This window comes from Monodelphis domestica, chromosome 5, assembly GCF_027887165.1.
Source record: "Monodelphis domestica isolate mMonDom1 chromosome 5, mMonDom1.pri, whole genome shotgun sequence".
NCBI classification, from domain to species: domain Eukaryota; kingdom Metazoa; phylum Chordata; class Mammalia; order Didelphimorphia; family Didelphidae; genus Monodelphis; species Monodelphis domestica.
This window is the reverse complement of record NC_077231.1, coordinates 73647918-73658003: the sequence shown is the minus strand read 5'-3', so window position 1 is coordinate 73658003 and position 10086 is coordinate 73647918.

The following is a 10086-nucleotide window of genomic DNA, read 5'->3' as shown; positions in this document are numbered from 1 at the left end:
GACTTACTGATAAATGTACTGGAGTATTGTCTGAAAGCATTTTCTAAGCCCAAGAACTGACTGAAGGTGTAAATGGCTGTAAGTCATTATTGACCTGTTCATTTTCATGTGGCTTTTTGGTAGCTTCTTGAAGGATAAGCTGAGGAAACAAATCGAAAGACTGTGTAGGGACTATGGAAAAATTTGCTTACTGTTTGTTTGTATTCTATTCCACTGAACTGTGGACTTTGTTTTCAATCTGAGTGAGAGATGAATTATACTCACAAGGAGGTCATCCTAGAAGATATTAAAAAGATATTAAAAGTCATGGAGATGAGAAGACAGAAACCAGAAGAATAGTAGGTAGTTGAAGAGAGAAGCTGATTATGGAGACTAGTGGTGCTGCTTGGGAATCAGAAGATAAGGCAACTGCTTTGGGCAATCAATTTGTGAAAGCATTTAAATGTCAAGTAGAGGATTTTGCAACTTATGCTAGAGGGATAATGGGTCACTGGAGATTCATGAGTCTTTGAGTGACCTGGTCAGATACCTGCACCAGAAAAATATATTGGCAGCAACATGGAAGCTGGATTTGAATCTGCAAACAAGGAGACCCAAGAGGATGCTATTACAATAAGTGAAAGGAGAGCTGATGTACTTCTGCCCTAGCATGGTAGTTATGTAAGACAAGACAAAGGACCAGATGGGAAAGATGTTGTGGAAACAGAATTAAGAAGATTTGACAACAGATTGGATATGGCAGGGCAGGGATAAGTCCAGATACAGAATTGAGAAGTCTTGGCAGTTGATTGGATATATTGATGAAGGGGTGAATCTATGAGTTTTTTAATCTATGTGACTGACTAGAATAATGGTAGAGTCCTAGATAAAAATAACAGTTAAGAGGAAATATATATTAAGGAAGGGCAGAATCATGACTTCTTTGTGACAGCAAGACCATTTATTTTATTATTTGACAAAAATAAATAACTTCTAAATTAAGTGCTGCCCACTCTCCTTCCATCAAATATTAATTTAGTTTAGAGAAAATATGGCCAAAGTCATTTTTTCCAATTGATCACATTTAAATTCTGATTCCTTACCAAATACATTGGTTGTTCTTGTGCTTCACAAAGAGAACATCCATTTTCATTAATTAGTGTCATTAAATTAAGTTAAATTGATGAGAAAAGAGAACTCAAATAAACTGTTTCCTGCCAGAGAGAAAAAGCTCAGCATGAAGGTAAAGTTTTTAGCTTGACTTTGATATGTAACTAAATTACCTTCCTAGCATTATGCAAAAGAGAATTGAAAGCACTGATGTACCTAAATAGGGAGTCTTCTTAAGTGCTTTGCGTTAAAGAAAGCATTTTAAGGGGCTTTTTGATTATGTTGCTTTGAATATTGTTTTCAGGCATATAACTATGCCTCTGTTTTCTTAGAGTCTGATGGAAAGTGCCTGCCACTTAATATTTGTATTCTTTGGACTTAACACTCTCATTTACTTTTGTTTACTTCTGGGTAGATAACAAAGGAATAATCTATGCTCAGTTTGCTTATATAATAGCTGATGAAATTTGGCAAATAAGTCTCTATGTTGAGAAAATAGATCAGGTTTACCGGAAACCAAAGGGATAGGAATTGGTTTCATTAGGCACTGAATTACTGGGAGGTCATTAATGGTAGAGCTGCAATGTGACATCTTCTGTCAATTTTACATATGCATGCATACACACACACATACATTCTGAGAGAAAGTGAGTATACAGTCTATATGTGTATAGATAGAGGAATAGAGACTAGATCTGTAAATTCACTGATATTTTAAAAAAAATGTTCAAAGAATGCCCTTTAATAATACAAGTTGGCACCTTCTCTGCAAATTATAGTATTAGAGAGTTGTTAATAAAAGTGGGAAGTTAAATGACTTGCCCACTGTCATATAGCCACCATAAGTCTTCCTTTATTTGAACTCTGGTCTTCCTGGCTTTGAAACCAGTCATATGTCTTCTATCGAATGATGTCAAACTCAAATAGTAACAGATTCCTGGATGTGGCATATTGACTTAAAAAATCAAAATTAACATTATATATGTTATATTATATTTTTCATTTTTATTAGGCCTTTCTCATTCATATTTTAATTTAGTTATTTAGTTGGCACCTCTGAAGGCTTCCTATCTCCCTCTTCTTCCTCATACCTTCTGCTTTCCTCTCCCCCTATTTCTTCTGCCCTTCCCTTCCCTGCCTGTCACATCTCTTCTTATCTCTTTTCTTTTCATATAATGTATGTGTTTTTCTCAGATAAAGCTGATGCTAACCCAAGGTTCCCACTGACACAGAAGAGCCAACACATACTGAAGTAGTCCCAATAAGGGAAGATAATGAAATTGAAATAGATAAAGCAGACCAATCCCTTCCTACATTTTTTAGGAAACAGACTCCCCAGGAGGTCAAACAGTTTATGCAGACCGCAGACTAGACTCTAATTAGCCTAAGGATGAGAATTAGGAAGGTCAGGAAACAAAAGGAACTTCAGGAATATCAAAGAGGTCAGGATGGAATGCAAGGTAACATATTGTTAACTAGGGATAAGTGATTAAGTACATGTGAAAGTAAACAACCCCTGAATAACCTGAGGATTGTCCACTCATCACTGACCTCACATAGCTGTGTTTGTGATATGGTTTGTTTGTCAAATAAGAACCTGTGTGTGAAAGGAAATAACTTTGTATCTTATAACCTATATAAGCTATGCTGTAATGTCAGTCTGATGCAGTTTCCACTAGGGAAGTCTGTCCCAGCTGGTCGATTCTTTATTAATCAATAAATAATGGTTCCAATAATTGAATTTTGGGTGTCCGGACTCACTTTATGAAGTACCTCACTTCAGATGGAGGCCCCCAGTGAGATCTGAAGCCCTAGGACCAGGAGGTAAGGACTTCAGAGAGGGATGCTGTGAATGTGTATTTGTGTGTGTGTTTGAGTGGAGGAGAGATCTCTAGACTTGCAGCATACAGCTAAATGGCTGGGGTTATAACCCGCATTATACATGGGCAGCTTTTGCTAAGCTGGAGCCTATGAAAGAGTCTAGAATCCTCATCCCTTCAGGGGTGTTTCTGAGTGTGGACTTGGAGAGTATGCAGTTTCTCACTCCTGCAAGGGATTGGATCAGAAATCCAAGGAAGCAAATGATACCTTCTCTAAATCCTGCACTGGTTCTGTTGTTGGACATCTCAGACAAAATTTAAGCTGGTTTTGGAACTATCTACTCCATTCTGTAAGTTAGTTCTGTTTCTCTAGAGTCCTGTTTTGTTTTGCCCCAGTGCCTGTTTTACTCTAGGAGTCTGTTTGCTTGAACTTCTGTCTTGAAGTTTTGTTTGGGCTCTAGAGTCCTGTTTTGGCCTGGTGTACTGTTTGGCCATGGACTTTTGTTCTGTTCTGTAAATCCAGATTCAGTAGAGTCTGTTGGGTTGCTGGATGCAGCTTTAGTCCCACAGCCAGGTCGATAAAGAGATGTCTTTCAGTGACTTCTGGGGGAACCTTTGGGTTCAAAGGTGCATGAATGTGTGAGAGTGTGTACTATTATAGGTTTCTGTTGAGTCTTTGTTGCAGCTAGATAAAACAAAGAAGGAGGCAAAAAGAGTTTAAGATGCAGTCTCACAAAGGGAAATTTCCTTTGTGTTGGCTGTTCCCTGCTCCCTCCATCTACATCCCAACCAGGCAGGCTATACAGGAGAGACTGTGTCTGCTCCAGCAGCAAGCTTCCAAGCAGGAGAGAGAATCTGAATAGGAGGGGATTTAAAAGTTCTTTCCTTGAGAAACCCAGTCAGCCTCATGAACAGCTCACCTCCAACCGCAATTGGGAGAAGATAGTAGTTATTGTCCAGATACTACAAGAGCATTTTTAAATAGATATGCATGTATAGTGGAGGGAAAGTTAGGGAACAATAAAGTGAGCTCAACCAATCAGATGGCTAATCACAGTAGCTTAGCTCAGCACAGTTTCCTCAGTTAAAAGGGCAGTACACTGAAACTGTTTTAATGAATTTTCTCTCTGCAGATGTTTCTTTTTAAGAATGGATCCTAAAATACTGATTTTTTTCCTTTCAAAGCATGCTTGTCACAAAGTTGTATGTTTCTATTTATCGTTGTCTTTGTCACAGTCTCGTCTCTATGTATTCTTAAATTAGACACTCACAAAAAGAAAAATGGGGGAGTTGCAAGATTGAATTTACCACAGTCAAAAATCCTCAACAGAGGACAAAAGCAAATATCTATTCTATGATTTTTCCTCTTCCTTTGGATGGGCCCCCGAAGGAGTGAAAAACAGAAAAATTCAGAGCAGAAAAGGGAGATTTTTATTCCACGGTTAGAGGCACTTTTCACTTAAGATTAATTCTAAGGACTGATGCATGCAACTTTGGAGGATTGCTAATGATTTTGATATGTTACAAATTCAATTTCATGTGCTGTGGTAACTGTTTGTCAGTTAAATGAGAAACGTTAGCCAGATTTTATTGAGCACAAAAACTCATGGTAAGAAGTTTGTTTTCTTAGATCTTGCAATGCATAATGGTTTTAGTGAATTTGAGAATTGTCTAAATGTGATTAATAGCCAGCCTGACACAGAGAGGGAATGTTTATTCTATAAGGACAGAAATTATTCTGGCTACTTTATAGATGTAAGAGTCATCCAGAAAAATTGTTATGTTCTTGAGAAGAACTTATTCTAGAATTTAAACTTGGGATTTTTTCAAATAAAATGTTATTTTAATGTATGTGCTGTCAGAACTAGCAACAAGAAATCATGTGACACAGAAGAAGTTTTTAAAGTAGTTAATCTGTGCATGGGATTTAATAATACAAGTACTAAGAATTTGGTATTTTGCAAAAGAGGGAATTTCTAAACAGTGTTGTCTTTGACTAAGGTTATATGAATTGTGTTTAAAAATGTGCACAATGTATAGGAAGGAATTTGTGATCTAGAGATGACCATGTATTCAGATACAAATTGCTGGAAAGTAATGAGTTAATACAAAATATGTATGCATGTGTACTATGAAGAGAATTAAGTTTTTCACCTATATAGGTTAAGGGTATATGATATGCAAACTGTATGTCCTTAACAAGACAATTTGAACAACCCTGAAATTAAGAAGGGCTTGTCATGAGGATTAAATGCAATTCAGTGCAGTACCTTTCCTCTACTTATAATAATGGTCAAGAGGAGAAGACAGAAGAAATAAGAGTAATGGATAGAGATACTCTTTGATACTATGAATTCTAGTGTGAAATAGATACAACAAATTATAAATTGGAGGAATGTTGATGGGATTTAATCAGGTATGCAGCAATGTTTTGAACTAAAAGGAAACTGAACTAGAGGTTCTATTCTACTTTAGACAGAGGTTTGAGAGGAGTACAGGGAAATGCTTTGACCTTCAGTTTGGTTACACACTGAAAGATTGCTAAAGGACTTAATTAGTGTTATTTGGGAGTTGTGGAGTTCAAACTAAAATCCACTGAGAATAACTATTATGAAGAGCTTGATGCATTCAAAATTTTAAATTGTAGTACGCTCACTTGTTAAGGGAGGATGGGACAAGGTTGTTAAGTAATAAAACCTAAATCAAGCCAAGAAACCTTATGATAAATTGCTCATAAACTGTAAACCCCTTCCTTGAACACAGGAAGGAGAAAAAAAAGTGCTTATAATTGTTCCACACTGATACTTAGGGACTGAAATAGGAATCTCAAAGAGTTGACAACTACTGTGTGATAGAACTTAAATATGAATATATTTTAATTGTATACTTCAGAGGTTTAAAGGTGTCAAGCAAACAAACGTTGCCAGCCCTGTCTGACCAAGTGGCTTGTTTGAAGTTGTGGAATCTTAGTGCAAACATTCCATGTCCAGAATGATAAAATGAGTTGAGTAACATGTAATTAACAAGTTACCTGACATGAACTTTGGGAATATGTTGATTGATATTTTGATTTCATTTTTATCTGTATAAAGATATATGTTGCAAACAGTAGCCCAGGAATGGGTTAGGGCATTAAAAATGGCATATATATGAAAAATGTTTGCTCAGAATTTTATGACTCTTATGTGATTTGCTGCTAAGATGATCCAAAACTTACAATTGATGAGCACTATGCTAAAGGTACAGTGTCTTAATTCTTGAGAGTTATTGAATAGCACTTGCAGGGATACCAAATGTTATGTTTATTTTTATGATGTTAAAAGAAAGCCAAGAGGTATTTTGAGTACAGAAGAAAGAGAGACTTTAATCTAATGTCCATAAAGCTTGAGTATGCAGATTTGTGATGGGTGAATAGAAGTTATGTTCTGCTTTTTAAGCAGAGGGTTTTGAGGGGAAAAGAGAGGGAGAAGGAGACACATAGGGAAATGAAAGAGAACAGATAGATGTTCCACTTTTATAATTGGATCCCTGACCTCAGGATAATTTCTAAAATTAATGTATGTGGTTTTGGAAAATCACAAATAATTCTGGAATTTCTTTGAAAATTCCCAAGAGAGATTCCTGACAGATCTTGGATTAGTTCCTTCAGATGTCCTAAGGCCAGGAAATGATACAGCCCTGATTTATATTACTATATAGGTACTCAATTCAGCACTCATGTTCTTTATTTCTAGTTTTATGACTATAATGTGATATGTAAAATATTGCTAAAATACATAAGAATAACTGAGTGATCAGCCTTGTAGGGATGTGAAAGGCTTGTTTGAGAGTAAGGAAATTTGTTTCTGGACTGCTGATAAGCAGAATTTCTTTGAGCTGTAATGGGAAGACTTGATTTTTAAGGAAAAAAGAAGGCTTCTGGGATCTAATGGCAATGAAGTATTCTAAGGAGAGGGAAAGTCCTAGAATGGTTGGAGAAGGCAAGCCAAGGCTCACCTTGGACTGGACTTTCCTGACCATTTAGGCTTCTAATCCTTGAGTGAAACAATAATGGCATGAGCCAGTGACAGACTTGGCTTATACATGAAGCTACTCACTGTGTCCTTTGGGACATGAGGAAATATTTTCCCTGCTTGTCCTTTCTTTTGTGAAAAATTCCCATAATCAGCACATAATGCAAGTTGTAAAATTAAAGTTTCCATTTCCCCAAACAACCTATTAGGTTGATAATTGAAAATTCTTAAATTGTTAGGGAACATACTTTGAAAAGTAGGGGAGGTTTATTAATAGATGGATTGTATTTGTAGCCTTAATTTACCACAGTTGTAAGTTTGGAACTTGAGCTTGGAAATATAGCTCAAAGCTTTCTTGAATTTCCTCCAGCATCTGGGGTAAAGAAATTCATCTTTAAAATATTATTACTCAAGTGTTTATAGATGTTTATAGTTAATGTGTACTTTGCAAAAGGATATTCTTTAACAGAAACATCACATACCAACTCTGCAAACAACTCAGGAATCCAATTTCCTAAAGGGATCTATTCCTGTCACAAGATGATTTCTAAAGATGAACTCTGTTGGCTAAGATACACAAATGCAAATGTGTAATATCAATTACTCTTGTACTAATTTTCTCTGTTCCTATCTGGTGTTCTGGTTTTTGCTCCAGTCTTGGTTTCTACACTTCTAACTTAGGGGCTGACTCTCCCCCTTTTAACCTGTCTGCCAATCGGCAAGAGCAGTTGCTGGACATCCTTCAGATCTCTAAGCAGGTCCCCACCTACCTAGAACCCAGGCATTCGCTGAGGACAGGTCCCTAAAGACCCTGTGCCTATAGCCTTTCCCTCCCTGTTCAAGTTTTGGCTACTGTGAGATATGTGGACCTTGAATTTGTAACCTTGTCACTTCTCTAGTTGCTTCTAGGATAGAAGCACTCATGAGAGTCACCCAGATGCCAGTGTAGTCTCAGCAACTATTCCATCCTGAAGCCCTGGACATTGCCTACAGCCAATACCTACCTCTCCTGACAATATGCAGGGGCAGTTCTACAACCATTCTCAGCTCTGAAGAAGCTACAGAAGACTGAGACCATCTCCCCTTTTCCCTTATATATTTGGAGGGGGGAATGGAATGGCATGAGGGATTGTACCCCCCATAGTATAGAAGATTTTCAGGCAAACTATAGGCAGATAAATTCCTTTGCTCCTACTATATACCCTTACCTGACACAGAGGCAAAGGTTTGACTCTGTTCAGCATTGTCACTGCACCTACCTCTGACCCCTATGAGATTTGGTACTGGAAAGCCCCTCCTGGTATATGATTGGCCTGTAATATGGGCCTCATGCCTTGTCTATCCCCTCATACCATAAGAACAAAGGATGCTGTAGGTAACACCATAATTATTATTCCCCAGATTTATTATTATTCAGGAAAAGGTGGTAGAGAAAATTTTGAAGGGATGTAGACTGGTGAATACCTGATGGGTCTTGTCCGGCATTGTAGAGTGCCAATTCTCATTCCAATTCTGGTAGGACTGGGTATAGGAGAAACTGAGGCTTTAAGCACCACAACCCTGGTTCAGGGAAGCCAAAATCTCTAGTCCTCTCACCAGATTAATTTGGACCTCAGTGAATTAGCAACCTCTGTTAATTTCTTGGAAAAATCACTGTCCTCTCTGGCAGAAATGATTCTCCAAAATAGGTGAAGATTGGACCTCCTTTTCTTTAAACAGAGAGGACTTTGTGTGGCATTGGGAGAATCCTGATGGTTTTATGCCAACCCATTCTGGGGTTGTGAAGGATATAAAAGAGGAAATGAACCAATATTCAGCCCACCAACTGGTATTCTAGTCTTTTCTCTTGGTCTCCATGGCTGACCACCCCAATCACAGCCCTGGCAGGATCACTCATATTAGTAATAGTGGGCCATTTAATAGGACCTTGCTGACCAACTGTCTCATGACCTATATCAGGCAGCATCTTCAAGCTATTAAGCTTTTGGTCCTGGGATCACACTACTCTCCTTTATCTGATGAGTCAAGGGTTTGACTTATGAACAAGAAGAGGAGGGAATGAAGTACTCCCAATGAGGGAAGATAATAAAATTGAAGTAGATAAAGTAGATCAATCCCTTCCTACATTTTTTAGGAAACGGACCCCCCCCCCCCGTCCCCCAGGAGGTCAAGCAGCTCATGCAGGCTGCAGTCTAGACTCCAATCAGGCTAAGGATGAGAATTAGGAAGGTCAGGAATCAAAAGGAACTTCAGGAATATCAAAGAGGTCAGGATGGAATGCAAGATAACATGTAGCTAAATAGGGATAAGTGATTAAGTACATGTGAAAGTAAACAACCCCCGAATAACCTGAGGATTGTCCACTCATCACTGACCTCACATAGCTGTGTTTGTGATATGGTTTGTTTGATTGTCAAATAAGAACCTGTGTGTGAAAGGAAATAACTTTGTATCTTATAACCTATATAAGCTATGCTGTAATATCAGTCTGATGCAGTTTCCACTAGGGAAGTCTGTCCCAGCTGGTAGATTCTTTATTAATCAATAAATAATGGTTCCAATAACTGGATTTTTGGGTGTTTGGACTCACTTTATGAAGTGACCCACTTTAATACTACATTTTTACTAGACATTTTTGGGGGATAAAAGGAAAGAAGGAACCCAAAGCCTAGAAACAAACAGATCAATGATTCTATGTAATGGATATATACTTTAGTTGAAATGCATAGACAGAGAGATGACTCAAGCCAGTTTGGAGGCTGTTTTGATTTCTGAGAGTCTACTTCTTTTTTTAATTCAGTGTCTCTCTCCTCATTACCAGCATCAGAAGTCATTTATTCAACACCTATTTTTCAAGTGCAAATCATTTCAAAACATAAAATCATTCTTTTACACATTTGGAAACAGTGGATATTGTATTTGTATAATTAAAAACATAACTTAGACATCCTGAAGTAAATTTGAATTGAACAACAACCCCCCAAAAATTCAAGTAATTCCAAAATAAGTTATTTATTTGTTAGATACAAAAGTCCATAAATAAATCCTCTTGCTTTTGTGATGCAAGTTGAGGATTAGGCCTTGCAATGGAGTGCATTTCAGAAGTCTATTTCTTCATGATTCCTTAATGCCTTTGGCACTGTTATAAGCTGGTACTCTACATT